We start from the raw sequence: 17,168 nt of genomic DNA, 5'->3' as shown, positions 1-17,168 counted from the left end.
CCAATAGAATGCCGAATGCTGAGTTATCAGTTTCCTTGAAGGGAGGGGGGTCAGGCCACCATGAATTTCTATAGTTATAGAAAACTTTTCATTGTTTATTTCCATATTGATATCCTTATGTTAAAAAAGAAGTGAATGCTATTATAAAGTTTCAGTTATGCAATATGAGTAAGTTCTAGAGACCCATTGTATGTACACTGTGCTCATAGTTAACTATACCGTGGTGTACACTTGAAAATTTGTCTAGAGAGTCGATCTCATGTTAAGTGTAATTACCCCAATTAAAAAAGAAAAATAAGAGCCTGGGAACACAGAGGGCACTGAATATAGAAGGGCATGGCGACATGTCACAGAGACGTAGTTGTCATTTCCAGGGGTTCACATTACAAAGCATTTTTTTAAACCTTGTATCATTATGGTATAGATACAGCACTCCCACACCATTGGAGACTAGATTACTATGGAAAAGAATGAGGATTTTCTCTTCATACTGACATGGAAAGGTCCCCACAATATTTTTAGGAGAAAATAACCAGGTGCAGGGAGAAAACACCAGCAACTGATAAAAGTGGTTAGGATTGAGAGGTAAGTGGGCAGATTGTGTTCAGTGTTGAAGTGAGACTTTGTATGTTCTTTTGATTTTGGAACCATGTGCAATTTTACCGATCAAAAGAAAAAAAAATGTTTTTGAAGGATTGCATGGAAATAAGAATATAACAAATGCATATCCTCCATGACTTTTTTTTTTTTTTAATGGTAAGTGGAAGGTGTTAAAGTACCAGGCATGTGACTCATTCACTCCCTTTCCCAGAGAAAGACCTTCAGGTAAAGAAGTGAAGGATAATGTCTTAGTCAGCTTTGGTTGCCAGAATAAAACACCACAGATCTGGTGGCCTAAACAGCAGAAATGTATTTCTCATAGTTCTAAAGGCTGTAAAGTCCGAGATCAACGTGCCAGCTGATTTGGTTCCTGGTGAGAGCTCCTTTCTTGGCTTGCACACTGCCACCTTCTCTGTTGCGTTTTTATATAGCCTTTTCTTGGTGAGTTAGCATGAAGACAGAGAGACAGACAGATTTCTTTTTATAAGGCCACTAATCCTATCACAAGTGTCCCCCCCATAACCTAATCTAAACCTAATTACCCCGTAAATGCCCCCCCCTCCAAAATCATCCCAAATCATGTTTTGCTGAAGAAACTAACGCTTGGTGATTTACTACTTGCCATCCTGCTAAGATAAGATGGTACCCTCGTGATTTTTTTGGACAAGGGTGGAAATCAGACATGGTAATGTGATAAGAAAAAAGAAATGCTTTCTTCTTTTTATAACAACTTTGGCTCATTTTATTTCTTACACAAAAGTGGTAGTGCTTGATTTTTGGGTTTTGTTTTTGTTTTTGTTTTTTTCAGTCTGTCAGCCAGTGGATTTCTAAAGAAATCACAAAATTTCAAAATGACGTACTCTAATGCACATTAGAAAAAGGAAACAACCAATAGAAAGTTTTTTACTCTGATTCAAATTTCTCTTTTCCTTAAATCCTAAACATAAAGTAGTGCTTAGAATGGGAGTTGAAGGATGAGACAGAGTTGTCATCTAGGAACCACCTAGTGATGGGGCTCATATACCAGGCTAAGGAGGTTGAAATTCACCTTGACGAAAATGGTCATCTTACAAACAATTTATCTGGAGATTCATGAATCACTATGTAATGATTACTCTACAGACTCTGGGGTTAGATCCCCTAGGTTTGAATATTGACTCTGAGACTTGCAAGTTGTTTTAACTCTTCCAAGGATAACCAAAGTTTCCACAGGAATACATAGGAGGGTTCTGTAAATGACTTTAGGGGACAATAAAAACAGGGGAAAAGTTTTGGAAGGGAAATTCTGAGACTACTACATAGAGGGATACATTCTAAGCAGAAACACGAAGGCTAAGTTAGCAGTAGCCTGAATGCAAACAGGGAGGCAGAAACTTATGCAGTTTTCAAAAATGGGATGGCGGCAAGAAAGACCTGGAAAAGGAGAAAAGAAAGGGAGAGAGTTTGTTACCTTTGGAATAACTGTAGACAGGCATTTAAACTAAAGTTTAAGAAACAACTGTCCCCCAGTACCTCAGACAGTGACTATATTAGAAGACAAGAGTAAGTTAAAATGAAGCAGTTAGAGTGGACCCTCATCTAGTCTGACCGGTGCCCTTATAAGAAGAGATTAGGACACACAGATATCAAGGGCTATTACGCAAAAAAGGATGATGGCAAGATTGCAGCCATCTGCAAGCCAAGGAAAGAAATCTGAGGAGAAACCAACTGACAGCTTGATCTTGGACTTTTACTTTCAAGAGCTATGAGAAAATGCATTTCTGTTGTTTAATCCACCCAGTCCATGGTATTTTGTTATGGAAGCCCTAGCAAGCTAATACAATACAGAAGGGAAGATCAACTAAGAGATGGGAATGGAGAAGTCAGCGGGAAGATTTTGATGGGACTTTCCTGCTACACTTAGGTTGCAAAAAGAGTGTATTGCAAAAAGCTTGGACAAATTATTTGGAAAAGTTTGAGATAACATTAATAAGCTAATTCTCCTAAAATTACTTTAGAGGAAGAAGACTAAAGGAGGGCAGACTGGGCCAGTTAGCAATTAAGGATGTGGCCTGAACTAAGGCAGTGAAAATTGATATGGAAAAAAGTGTAGAGATTGCAGAGAGATAAAGAAGGTAAAATATGAGGATGTAGGGATTGATCTGATGTGAGTGGCAGTCAGGAGGGAGAAGTATAAGACCAAATGATAATACCCTTTTCCAAGATAGGAAACAAAGGAAGGAAAGCTTTTTTTTTTTTTTTTTTTTTTTTTTTTTTTTTTTTTTTGCTTTAATTGTTCATTTGTTTTTGTTAGTGGATAGTTACAGGTGATGATTTAAGCATAGTTATAGTGACAAATACAAGTGAACACACAGAAGGTCAAAAACATTAAATAGCAATTTAAGAAATCAATGTAAGATATGTCTTCAGGCAGTATGCAGTTATAAATGTATAAATGTTTGATTACAAAAATGGGTGCATAATTGTACACTTGAAACCTATGTAACTTTACTAACAATTGTCACCCCAGTAAAATTTAATTAAAAAAAAAAAAGATTCTACGAGTTTGGAGGAACGATATTCCCTAAACTGGAAGATCAAAAACGGATTTTTAAAGTTAGGAGCTAGTTTCTCCAGGATGTTGTATTTGAGAATCTGAAGTTGAATGGAGGGATAAAGAAAATGAATAAAGATAAAATGAACCAAGATATGGTGAGACCTTGAAAAGAGTATTCATGTACGGGAAGCAAAATAAAACAAAGTTGGGACAAGACAATTAGTGGAAGAGTATAGTCGGAAGTGTTTGAATGGGATTGTAAAGAGTTTTGAATTCTGAGATGAATATAGAGATGATATTGATCTTCATTATATTGGGGATACATAAGCTATCATCTTTGGGTCATATTAGTAAGGGTTAGGCTCAATTGTGAACAACACCGTTGCTTAAACAATATAGTACTTTATTTCTCCTGTAGGAAAGAAGTCTGGGTCTGAGCAATCAGGGATTGTGTGTTTGCTCCACTGTATCATAGTCACATGCCCTATGGTTGGTGTTCTCCCACATGTAGCTTCCATTTTCAAGGTTATTTTGAAATCTGAGAAATCAGCTGAAATCCCAGTCATCAAATAGAGTAAGATGGAGGAGGGTGAAAAGGCGACTTCAAGAATGTCCAATACAATACTTTGGTAACATGTTTTCACCCAGACTGTAGTCACTCGGTCACCAGAACTATAAGGCAAACTAGGGAAAATGTTCTCTTTTATCCATGTGGCAACATGCCCAGATGATAATTGGAGATCATTTACTGAAAGCTAAAGAGAAAAATGAATGTTCAAGTTAGAGGCTATCCATTCTCAGCCACTGGTTATTTTTAGCTTAAATTAATTTTCTCAGAATAATTAAATATCTTCATATTATTTTCCTTAAATCTCTCTCTCTCTCTCTCTCTCTCTCTCTCTCTCTCTCTCTCTCTCTCTCTGTATATATCTATATATCTATATATATATATCTATATCTATATATATTTATATCTATATCTATCTATCTATCAATCTATCTATCTATCTATCTATCTATCTATCTATCTATCTCTCTCTATATATATATCTTTGTCTCAAACTATAAATCTTTTGTGTTCTCACTAAATTTTATCTTACCTAAATACTATCAAATATTAACGTAATCAAATATTTTGGTTTGTATTATTTTGGTTTCAAGTAAGAGCACAGCAGATTTTGAATTGTTTTCATCAATACTGTGTTATTACATGAATAGCATAATCTGAAGTCTAGAATAATTCATCTTCACGTGACAATGCCACATAGAGTAGGTGATAATATTACAAAGTAGCACAAAAGTAAGCTTTTGTGTAAATGTATAGCTTCTAAAATATTCTAACCAATTTCTTTTCTTCATATTCCTACATCCATGGGATCATGTCTCTTAATAGAATATAATTCTAAAGAAATTGTTGCTCAACTTTTATTCTAAAGCCAGTAACACAGCATAAAGCAGCAAAGAAAAATTTCACCATTAATTTGAATATTATATAACGTGCCTCGATTCTCTGCCAGTTAACTTTGGGTTTTCCAAAGCTTTGCAGACATCAGGAAGAGAAAATATAGCTTCAGTTCCAAGAAGTGTACTGACAGTATGATGAATGTGAGTCTTTCTGAACGAGTGCCAACTCGCAAGTGTTCTCAGTGGGGAGATAGGGCAACAGAGTGCTAGACTCACTTGCTGACTGTGTTGACAAATTTCAAGAAAGCAATGACCCAGTTGCCCAGCAGTAATTTTTTGGAAGATAAAAAAAAAAAAAGCGCATGATAAAATTTTAGCAAATGCATTTTATTTATTTTTCTAGGATACAAATTGTTTCTTTAAATCTCTTAAAATGAATGCTGAATAGATTTCCATTGCATAGATAATAGATACAGAAAGGGTAACTTTTGTTTTAGCCTCATGCCCAAGTTCATCAACAATATCCTAGGGATCATATTTTCATTACTGTATATTTGTATGTACACAAGACCACAGTTTCACAGAATTTTATTAATATTAATCCTCGGTTCAGGATACCTTCTCATTGTTCTATGCATAGCCTACTTTACAGAAATTTAATTTCTTAATTTCTTTCTAAGACTGTAATAAGCAATCATTACCTATACCTATTACCTATACCATTACCTATAAATCTATTACCTATAGCAAAAGTTGGGACCTGGAAAATAATTTACATCGAACCTTGTGATAGCCCATCCTGTAGCTCACGTTTCCTCCTACCTTCTCCAAACAGCATTTTACATTTTAGGTTCATCATTAATTTTCCTTTTTATATTGTTTTCCTATATCTGTTTCTATTCTAAACATAATGTATTCTGTGTGTTTTAATTTTATGGGAATAAAAGCACAACGCTATGCTTAAATCTTTGGGGGCTTATGTTTTCCATGTATTGTTATATTGCATATATATGTTGCAGTCTGGCTGTAGTTAATTTCTTTTGACTGCTCTTTTACATGAATATACCATAATTTACCTATTTTCCCATGATGGGCATTTAGGTGATTTCTAGACTTTTGCTATTGTGGATAATTTTGCTATGAACCTCTTATATATGTCCCCTGCTGTAGTTGCACCAGAGGAATCGTTGAGCCATAAAGGACATGCTTGCTCAACAATAGAACAGAATATCAAATTCCTTTTCAAAATGTTTGCAGAAATTTACATTTGCAGCAGCAGTGTATAAGATACCATGTGTTCATACAGCATCTCCAATATGAGGTTTTATGAGATGTTTGTTTTTGTCGATGAAAATGATATATAATGGTACTTTAGTGTGGTATTTATTTGTATTTAGGAGACCAATTATGATTCTTATAATTGTTAGCATTTGTATTCCCTCTCTGTGAAATGCCTATTCACAACTCTTGGTCATTTTTTAGTGGGTGTTTTGTACTCTTCTTACTGAGTTGTAAGAGTTCTCTATATGTTCTTAGATCTGATTTTTTTTTTTTTTTTGTCATCGCAAAAGCAAAATTCTCCTAATTTATATTTGGTCTCACCTGTCCCTTTACTCTTCTTCCTGTTTAAACCTTCGTTACCCTGAAATGTTCTTGATAAAATGATGAAAGCTTTATTCAAAAGGAACGAAATTACTAAATTCATCCTACATTTTCTGAATGGGATGCCTCCTAACCTGTTTTATCAGTCATGAATAAAATGCCACATCAAATATTGCGGCATTGCATATTTTATTTCTTGGAGAAATGATTGAAGAAAGACTAGTGCTATGATAAATAGAAATTGATCAGTGCCAATTGCTAGCTCAGCAGGAAACATGTATAAGGGCCAAACGTTTCTATGGCTGAGTCCATAGTTTAAGAATGTAGCTACTGTTCCACTAACATATACAATGGCCACTTTGCCTCAAATAAAACATCTTTGGAGAGAATATGTGTTTATTGCTTCTATAACATAAGACGACATTGTTTCCACTACCGCTATTACGGCTAATTATATCTCCTAAAGTATAGCAACCACATAAAGCAATATTTGAAAACAGCATTGATGATTCTTTCCCATTTACCTTAGCCTTAGCATCATAAAGGAGATTTGTGGGTTTAGATTTGGATTTAAACTGTAACGTGTGCTATTTAAAATATTTCTCCCTGAGCCATTAAATCTTTAAGTCTTTTGAGAGCTAGTTTGAAGAATAGTGTACTAGAATTCAACTCTCAAAGCTTTCAGTTGTTCATATATTTCAAGGAAATCTCATACCTATTACCCACATTTATACTTCCTTCTGTGCTTAAAGTCCCTTTTCCAAACTTCAAGTCTTTTATTGGTTTTATACTTACATTAATACTTCAGAAATCCCAACTTCTCATAAAATTTCTGGCCACCTAATGCAGACAATGTTAGAAATTGTATTAATTTATTTTATTCAGCATCTTGAAATTTTAGGAAGTAATTTATAATAGATATAAACAAGAGCTAATATTTTAAAAAAATAAGTGGGAAAGAGAACTTGTCACATAGTTTCCATGTTCTTAAATGAAAAGTCAAGATTAGCACACACTAATTTTTCTGGCCTTAACACTTATGGCTCATTTATCTTAAGAATTGCTTCCTAATTTATTAAAGAAAATAATTAATTTTTCCATTCTATTTTTATTTTAACTATAATAACTTGTAATATCTATTCTCTAGTTTTAAAACTATGCAGTGAAAAATTCAATTCTGACTTTATTTTGTTTGAAAATATTATGCTTCCCTGTGGGAATGCAAATGCAGCATATTCTTTTTTACAGAATTCCTGCCTTTCCTGATAGAGCCGATGATGTTCACCAGTGTTATCTCTGTATTTTAAACATGCATCTATTGCTATTCTTATAATCTCCTATTACAATATACTTGCTTGGATATCTGACTCCATTACAAGATTGTCTCTTGAACTTTGTGAATGCAAGGATAATCATACATTTGTATTTGTTTCTTCAGTTCCCAGAAAAATTCTTGGCACTTAGTAGGTGCTCAGTGAATATTTAAATAACTCCCTGTCTTACCAAATGAATGTTTATCTGCTATATTGCAGTTAATTTTGTTTTCAGCATTCTAATATAAATAGTGCTGACATTTTGTATGTATTCATATGAATAGATATTCTTTCTCATGATCGCAGCTCCCTCTCTTGTATCCAATTGCATCACTAACCTGTACGGATAGAAAGGGTCAGAGCCACACATGAGTGTAAGACCCTTATGTGTCATGACTCAAGTGACTGACATTCATTTATATGTAGCAATCTGTGAGTTAGTAAATCTTCTAATGGTGTCTAATACCATTCAGATTGGGAAGACCTCCCGTCAACTGCCATATTTTATAATTTCTTACTCTCGAATTGTTTATTGTGCTTATGATGGATCAAAACAATGGCAGGGCTTAAAATCATATATTTAAATGTACTGCTAGTGATCTTATAAACCTTGGGTGAGGGAGAATAACATTTTGTGAGCAGAGTTTTTCCAAACCTTAGCAGAGTTTGTCTGAGATATGCCTAAATTTCGCTTATAATTGACCCTGTCAAAATCTTAAATGAATTAGTTTCTTCTTTCTGTTAAAGTGCCCATCTATTTGTTCTCTCCTTGCAATCATTTAAATATGACAAACTCTTAATTGCCTTTCCACTTCTTTTTATCTGTATAGGTTCCTTCCACCTTTAGTATAGCAACATTCAGAAAATCAGCTTCAGTTGTAAAGGGATTTAAATCTGTAAGTTCATTGAATTACATTATCAAAGCACTTGTAATGGTGACTTCAGAGCTACCTTGGAAAGCTCAGAAATCATAGAGGACATGAGAGGGAATAAAAAAGAAAATTAGCAAATGTCACTTTGCTAAAAGCCAGCAAATATATACCTAATGATTTATGAAAAAATTTAGAAAAGTATAGGGAGCACTAAGAATCTACGTATGTTGTCTAAGAATGAGTAAACATACTGTTTTGAAATAAGAGAGAGGCTGACATATCTGGTGAAAACATGACAAAGGTGTATTTTTACTTTGAAAAGAGCAATCACAATCACCTCCTTTAAAATGGCTAAATTTTGTCTGTTTTCAAAACCGGTGTAATAACTATACTCCAAGTGTTTTTGTTAACAACCTAATATCAAACTGGTGAGAAGGCTCTAGTGAATTGACTTAAATTTTTGTGTTTGGCCGTATTTGAAATTCAAATGCCATCATTTCCTATGATCAAAACACATAAGGGATATAGATGACATAAAACATTAAAGGACATAGATGGCACAAAAATATTGCCAATAAAAACAAGGATAGAATGCAAAATGAGAAAGATCATGGTAATCACTAATCCAGTTGAAATCTAACAGAATTCTAAATCCTGCCTATATGCTAAAAACATCAAATATGTAGAAAAGAAATGCTTTGGCAACTCTTTCACTTTGGGGGACATCTGTGTTTATCATGACTGGTGATGCAATATGTTTAAAACACATGTAACATGTAACAAAAGGAACATGGGTTCAGGTTTACATGAAGTAATAGCCACGAAGTATATAGGGTTACTCATACTGCATCAGAATTGTTCTGTTAAATTATCTGCCATATTTTGGATGTATATTGTCAACTACACATACGCTAATTTTGTGAAATATGATTGAGTCCCATGTTTTAAAAAAAAAGAATGTAAGAGTTCCACTGTAGAAGAAATTTTAAGAAAACAATGGTAATCAAAATAGAAAAGGTTTGCTTATTGGAGGATATGTCAAATTTTTCTAAGGTGTCTTGTAACTTTTAAGAATAGTTGATTGAAGGTGGTATTTTACCAAGTTATTTGACCTTAGAAGTCCACAGAACACCCTTTTAAAAGCCCTGTTTGGGGGAGGGGGAGGAAGAACACAGTAAGAAGAAATGATAGTTATAGAGAATTAGCTAGTGTGTTCTATTTCCTATTTCATAGGGGAAAGGAGGTAGCCAAATGTAGATTTAACACACACAAAAAAGATCTCTTTACAATTGTATTCAAAAAGCCTGCACGAACACCTGTTGGTAGGATGTAAGGAGAGGCTTTGCAGCTGAGAAGTTGGGTGAAATGACCTTTGAAGTCGATGTCAAAGTCTTCAAGTTGATGAAATTTGCTCCAGGAAGCACTATCCACTGCCATTTATAAAGACAGCCTCCAATGATCAGCTGCTCCTACATTTAAGGAAGGCCACTTAGTAGGTGCTTAGTGAATATTTAGAGAAGGCGTCAAGACCTGTGAACTTTTCTCCCAAAGTATACCTTGAAAAATGCTAATTGTGTGAGATACAAAACTGAAAATAACAAAAGAAGAAGCCAAACAAATAAAGAAGAAAAAAAAAACTCATAGACACAGACAATAGTTTAGTGGTAACTAGAGGGTAGGGGGGAGGGGAGTGGTAGATGAGGGTAAAGGGATTAAATATATGGTGATGGAAGGAGAACTGACTCTGGGTGGTGAACACACAATGGGATTTGTAGATGATGTAATACAGAAGTGTACACCTGAAATCTATGTAACTTTCTAACAATTGTCACCCCAATGAAGTTTAATTAAAAAAAGCTAATTATCATTATTTTTATTATGACCCTGAACTATATTACTATCTTTTCTCTTTAGAGTCTAGCAGTTTCTTCCTAAATGCTCTCAAGTTTCCACTCTTGCCTCTGCTTCCTTCACAGCTCCCCACCCCACTCCATTGTTTGTTTGTTTGTTTTACATAGGACAACCAAAGTAATGTTGAAAAACTCTAAACCAGATTGTGCTACTCTATCCAGTTTATACTAACCTCCAGCTATCTTGGCCTTCATTTTGTTCCTGATCTTATTAGGTTCTTATTCTTCTGCCTGGAATACTTTTCCCCGGATGGTCTCATGGCTATTCATTTCACTCAGATCTATGCTCAAATGGCACCTCTACATTTCTGATCCACTGTCTAAATAGTAAATTTGCCTCCTTATAACCCACCTGACATTTCCCACTTCCAAGCCCAGGTCATCTTTTATCATTTTATATTGCTTTAATTCTTTTATCTGTATTTGGAATATTTTTGGTCTACCTCCCCCAATGGCATCTAAGCTCAAAAGGACAGGGATTTTGTTTTGTCGTCACTTTATTAATTTCTCATAGAACAGTGCCTTGATAGAGCAAATTGCTTAATATTATTTTTTAACAGATAATATATAAAAGAATAGTTCATTTTATTAAAAAGTAAATGAGTTAGAAACATTAATTGTTAGATAAGGTATCTATAAAATTACCATAACAACAATATTTTACAGCTAAATTAGTATTGCTGTTATGAAGCTAGAATACCAAAATATGGGTTCTTCAAGTCATTTTAAAGCCTGTATGACATTTTTTTTAATTGGTTTAGAATATGAAAGAAGCAGTTATTTACAACCCACGTTGCAACAAGTTGCTAAGGTAACTGCAGTATGGCTAAAGCATTTCATCACTTTAATAATTGTATAGATTTTCAGTAAGCAGCACACAAGACGCATTAAGTAAGATGTATCATTGTGTAAATTACTTTAGTCTAGAAACCAAGCTTTCTAGCACATATTTATTTATAAGAGGTGTTTTTCAAGGACATTACCTCTTAAAGATGAAAGACTAAACATGCCTAAATATTAATAAATATGCCATTCACAGTACTAAGTTATTTTCCAAAACTTGCCTTCACAATTTCATAAATTGAACAATGTACAAATTAATAATTTGATCTAGAATTTTGCCTAACGCACTATGTCAAGTCTAAACGTCTTCAAAACGATATTGCAGAGGACATTTTAGATCTTCTTACTTAAGAAAAAATACCCTTGCATGCATTATTACCTAATGTGGAGGCAAATATTATTAACCATACTTTGCACATGAGAAAAGCAAGGCAATGAGAAGATAAATCAGTATTTTTCTCAGTGGTCCCCACCAACCCCAGATACTTCAATATGGAATAACAAAGTTCAGGGGGTCTTATTCCTAGGTCTGTGCTCTTAATTGCTATATTATCCTGTCTCTTCTTCAGAACCTTCTTTACTAGACATTCAGAATACAGACTGTATTTTCTTTAGAATGTTAGTGGCTTGAGACACCAGAACTTTGCTGGATATATATTCAATGTAACTCTCGATACAATGAATAAAAGAGGAATGAGAGAGGTCAGAGAAACTTGAGTGACCTGGCAAAGGGCACACTGACATTGGCATCCATGGGAAGACACGGTATTTGCATGACCTGGGATCAGGCTCATCTTGCCTTTTGACAATTGACTTGACAGAGAGCAGTTAGCTGGTCCAGCTCTCAAGCTCCACGCGCCAGTGATGGCAGGGCTCAGTTAGATGGAAATATAGCAAGCACATGTTTCTAACAAGTCTCACAGCATCAAAAACAAATGAAAAGAAAATAGTGCTGCATCAAGAAATCCTGGTCTCAATTTGAGTTATTCTGTTCCTAAATAGACTGGGAACAATCCCCTCGGAAGCTCAAGCTAGAGACCAGGACTACCTATCTTCCTTTCAAAAAAATTGATTAAAACAGCAGCAGCAGTGGCAGCATTTATCTTATAAATGGTAACTAAATGAAGGATTCAGTCAAATGTGACATTTAGATATCTACATACTAGGGACAAAAATTCTAAAAGTGATTATTGGTTAGTCCCCTACTTGTCAGTCATTTGGACTGATATTTGATGTCCTAATAATCTATTGCTTACTTAAAATTCTAAAAGGAGAGTAAGCACAGGTTCCCATTCCTAGTGAAAAGCTTTTGGAGCCCACTTCTAGCAAGCATTTTGGTAGGTGTTAATGTTCATCCAATATCTAATATTTTCAAGTAACCAAATTAGCAATAATTCTTTGTCTAATAGCACTTAATTTTCCAACATCATAACCATTTTCTTATTGGTTTTTTCACTATCCTCAAAGCTAGCCTTTGTAATGGAGGTATTTTACCCAAGAGAAAACAGACTCAGAGTTTAGTTTACGAGTAGAAAGGCCAAGACTGAATTCAAATTTTCTGATTGTCAGGCCTATGTATCTCTAAAATGTCATTATAGTTAAAAAAACAAAATAACAACAACAACAAAACTCACATTGCAGTCTCTTTTTGGCTACTGAAGTTATTTGTTTTAAGTGAAAACTGAGTATTCAATGCATGAGGTGTGATCAAAAAATATAAGAAATGTTTAAATTAAAAACAATGTATTACAGTAAAAGATACATTGTTCTATCACAACAGTTTCCTAATTGGTGTCCCTACCTAAAATCTAAACATCCCCCAATTTTAACTTCAAAATGGCCCTTAAGCTTCTTAACTTGCATGTTTTCTGACAGAAAAAAAAAAAAAAAAGGAAAAGAAAAAAGAAAAGCTCAATAATTCCTGGAAAAAAAACACCCATAAGATAAAAACCTCAAACATTTACATGGATTAAAGATCCTTCATAATCAGCCTCCTAACCCTTCAGCTTTGCATATAGGATTGTCTTTCTTTGGAATACTCTTTCCACATTTATCCACACAACAAACTATTCCCCATCCTTCAAGTATTATTATCAAACACTTAAATAGCACTATGTGTCAACTACTATCCTAAGCATTTTATGTGAATCGATTCATTTAATCCTGCAAAGCCCATGAGGAAGGTGCTATTACTATCATCTGAGTTTCTGAGCGACAGAAAGATTAAGTTACTTGACTTATCGCAAAGCTAATAAGTGGCAGAGCTGGAACTCCAACCAAGCTGTTCAAGAATGGGAATCCAGGTTTGTAATCGTAAAGCATACTGCCTCTGTACGTACAAATGCCATTCATTTCCTTTGGTAAGCCTTCTCCAAATTTACCAGGAAAATCTCTCACGTTTTTTCTTCCGTGCCTCACTGTATATTACTCTACTTTATAAGTTATCTTGTTCCATTTTAAGTCTCTTCTATTCTCCTTTACTAAACTGAAAACTCTTTGAAAGTAGATACCATGAATTTTCACCATTTTATTCATGTCTCAGTGCTAATATTTAATATTAATCAGGCTAATTTAATACATGATTGTTAATAATACTATTTTACATTTAAAGAGATATTAAAATATTTTGCTTTTTTCTTTGAAAATATGCAATCATAATTCTTGAAACTATTATATGATTTATTTATCATCCTTAACTCCTTGGTTTTATTTTATAATTTCCAAAGAAACAAATAATACAATGACAGGGAATAATATATGCAATAGTATTTGTTTTCATCAATTTTAACTTGTTCTTAGAATTAAACAAAATATACTTTTTGTTTATAAAACAATAGTCTATTCAAAAGGATGACATACTTGTTATCTTGAAAATATTCAAACATCTGAAAAATCAAAATTATGAACTGTATTATAAAGGCATCAGACTCACAATTAGTCATTTTTGGCATAACGCATGGCTTGAAATTAAATGAAAACTTAGTGAAAATTAGCATTCTAAATAGTAGTTTAAAGTTTCATACAATTTAAAAAATGAAGTGATTTCTTCAAACAAGCTCATTGTGTTCTACTTTATTAACTATGAGTCTAAAAGACAGATACTGTTAAATAGTACTGATAGCTACTATATAATATTCATAGAATATTGTTGAAGTTTCTCTACCTGACCTCCATCTGTTGTGTAAAGAATCATCATCACCATGGTTGAGCTTATTGAAAGAATAATAACGTGCCCAACCTGTAGCAGGCCAACGTCTGACTTGATTCTGTCAGATTCCCTTTCTTTTACATAAACAATTGTTCACTAAACTTTATGAAATCCTATAAAGGATTCCATGTGTTTTCAAATTTGTACTGAGGATCCCACTTATTATACTTGCAAACTCTAGGAGGAGTAAAGTGTTTGAAAGTCCTTTCATGCACTTGTGAGATTTTCTAAATCCACTTATGTGTACATCCATTGGAGAAGACAGGTAATAAAGAATCCTTGTCACATATACTTAGGTAACAACACACCCAAAATGTAATTTAGCAAAATGAAGGTAGTTTCCAAGTTTAGGGTACCGTTTTGGCCACAGTTGGTGAAATGCAGACGAGACTGGTGGAATGTCATGAGACCGTAATGTCTCCCCAACAATGTACAGTCAAAGATCTTTTTACTTGACCCATTTCCGTAAAAGGGAAAATTCATGTTTTCTTGCACTTGTGCTTATGAACTGTCATGATGAACGTCAAATATATTTTCATTGAACCAGTAAGCTGACATAGCAAAATATTTTCCAAATCAACTAGAATGAAGTTGACATTTTAAATTACTCCCTCACACTTTTCATAATTTATTCCTGCTTCTTCTCATGTAAAGTCTATAATATAGCACATCATAATCTGTCAGCAGGTTATACAGAAATTAGATTTAGAAATTAATTCAGTTAAATGAACATGGCCCCTTTAAGCCAGTCTCTGAAAGACAAAATAAGGTAAGGCAGCATGGTTTGGACTTGTACTTGCAACCTCAAGAGTTTGAGATTGTGATGATGAAAAGTCACACCCTGTGTTCATATACATTGTTGGGGACTTTGAGGTTTCTACAAACTCCGCAAAACTGTAGAAAAGACTTTTTTTTGCCAATATAATCTTTTATCACATATTTACCTTTATTTTATGAACTACTTCATGACACCCTGTTATCAATCCCACCAATCCTAAATTATGGAGGCTTTTAATCTGTGTGAGGGTACATTCAGCTATTAGAGGATATAATTTTAATTCAATGTAAATGGAGTATCAGATCACAAGTTAAATTTAAACAGTAAGGGCAGGAACCCTGCTGGTGACGGAGACATAAAAACTGCTAAATGTCACAAGTAGTAAAATTGTCCTTGTTTATGTAGCGGGTTGTTCAGGAGGTTAGTCTGTTTGTTACCTGATTAGAGCTTTCAAATGTCACAGAATGCCTGTGTCTTCCAATCCTGGCTAAGGCTTAAGGAAGATGGAAACCAAATTATACGTAATTAAGTTCCGAATCATACCATTATATTAGTCCCAAAGGCCTTTTTGTCTGGTAGCAGCATATCTTAATGATGTTAGTGGATTTCTTAGAGTGAAATGAGAGGCTGCTTTTGTTCCCCTAGTGGAAGTGGTTTGCAGCTTTGAAAGTTCTGCAACCAAATAATTGTGAATTAATTTAGCGCTTAGTTGATGCTATATTGTTGGTACCCAAATGTTTGCCCTGAGGAAAATTTGTAGTAATTTGCAAAAAGTGAAGTAAAAAACAAAACACATTGATGCATTGGGGATTATACCCATTTTTTAAAGATTTCAATAATTCCTCATATTCTATTTGAGCCCAGAACACATTTCTGCTGCTTTGTGCCTGTGCTTAATGTAGGGTGGTAATTTGTAAGAGCTGATCCTATGTGAGGAATGGGAGATTCACTATCTTAGCTGCTGCATTCTTAGAGTGGTTACAGAGCCATACACAAAAGGTCGGACAATTAAGTTTGCGAACTTGTTGCAAAGATGTTGCTACCCCCTTTTTGATATCAGAGGGATTATTCATTATTAATTTGTACCAACTGAATAAACAGTTAATCAATTTACTATTTGGAAGTGCTGAAAAGACTGCGTGAAAAAGTTAGATGACCTGAACTTTTCGCCAACAATTCACGGCTCTTGTATCAAGACAATGCACCAGCTCACGTGGCCCTGTCGGTAAGGCAGTTTTTAGCCAGTAAACAAATAACTGTATTGGAACACCCTCCATATTCACCTGATCTGGCCCTCAATGACTCCTTTCTTTACCTGAAGATAAAGAAAATATTGAAAGGAAGACATTGTGACAGGACATAAGGGTAATACTACAACAGGTCTGATGGCCATTCCAGAAAATGAGTTCCAAAATTGCTTTGAAGGGTGGAGGAGGCACTGGCATCCGGGCATAGTTTCCCAAGGGGTGTACTTTGAAGGTGACTGTAGTGATAGTCAGCAATGACGTGTGTAGCACTTTTTCTAGGATGAGTTTGTGAACTTAATTGTCAGACCCCGTGTGTGTGTGTGTGTGTGTGTGTGTGTGTGTGTGTGTGTGTGATAAATTTTGCCTTCTCATTTTTTTTTAATTTATTGGGGTGACAATTGTTAGTGAAATCACACAGATTTCAGGTGTACAATTCTGTATTACATCATCTATAAATTCCATTGTGTGTTCACCACCCAGAGTCAGTTCTCCTTCCATCACCATATATTTGATCCCCCTTACCCTCATCTCCCACCCCGCCAACCACCTTACCCTCTGATAACCACTAAACTATTGTCTGTGTCTATGAGTTTTTGTTTCTCATTTGTTTGTCTTGTTCTTTTGTTGTTTTTGGTTTATATACCACATATCAGTGAAATCATAGGGTTCTCTGCTTTTTCTGTCTGACTTATTTCGCTTAGCATTATACTCTCAAGATCCATCCATGTTGTCACAAATGTTTCTATATCACCTTTCCTTAACACCAAATAGTATTCCATTGTGTATATATACCACAATTTCTTTATCCATTCATCTATCGAAGGACATTTTGGTTGTTTCCATGTCTTGGCCACT

The sequence above is a fragment of the Rhinolophus hipposideros genome (genome assembly GCF_964194185.1).
Source record: "Rhinolophus hipposideros genome assembly, chromosome: 11".
Taxonomy (NCBI): Eukaryota; Metazoa; Chordata; class Mammalia; order Chiroptera; family Rhinolophidae; genus Rhinolophus; species Rhinolophus hipposideros.
This window is presented reverse-complemented; position numbering follows the sequence as displayed.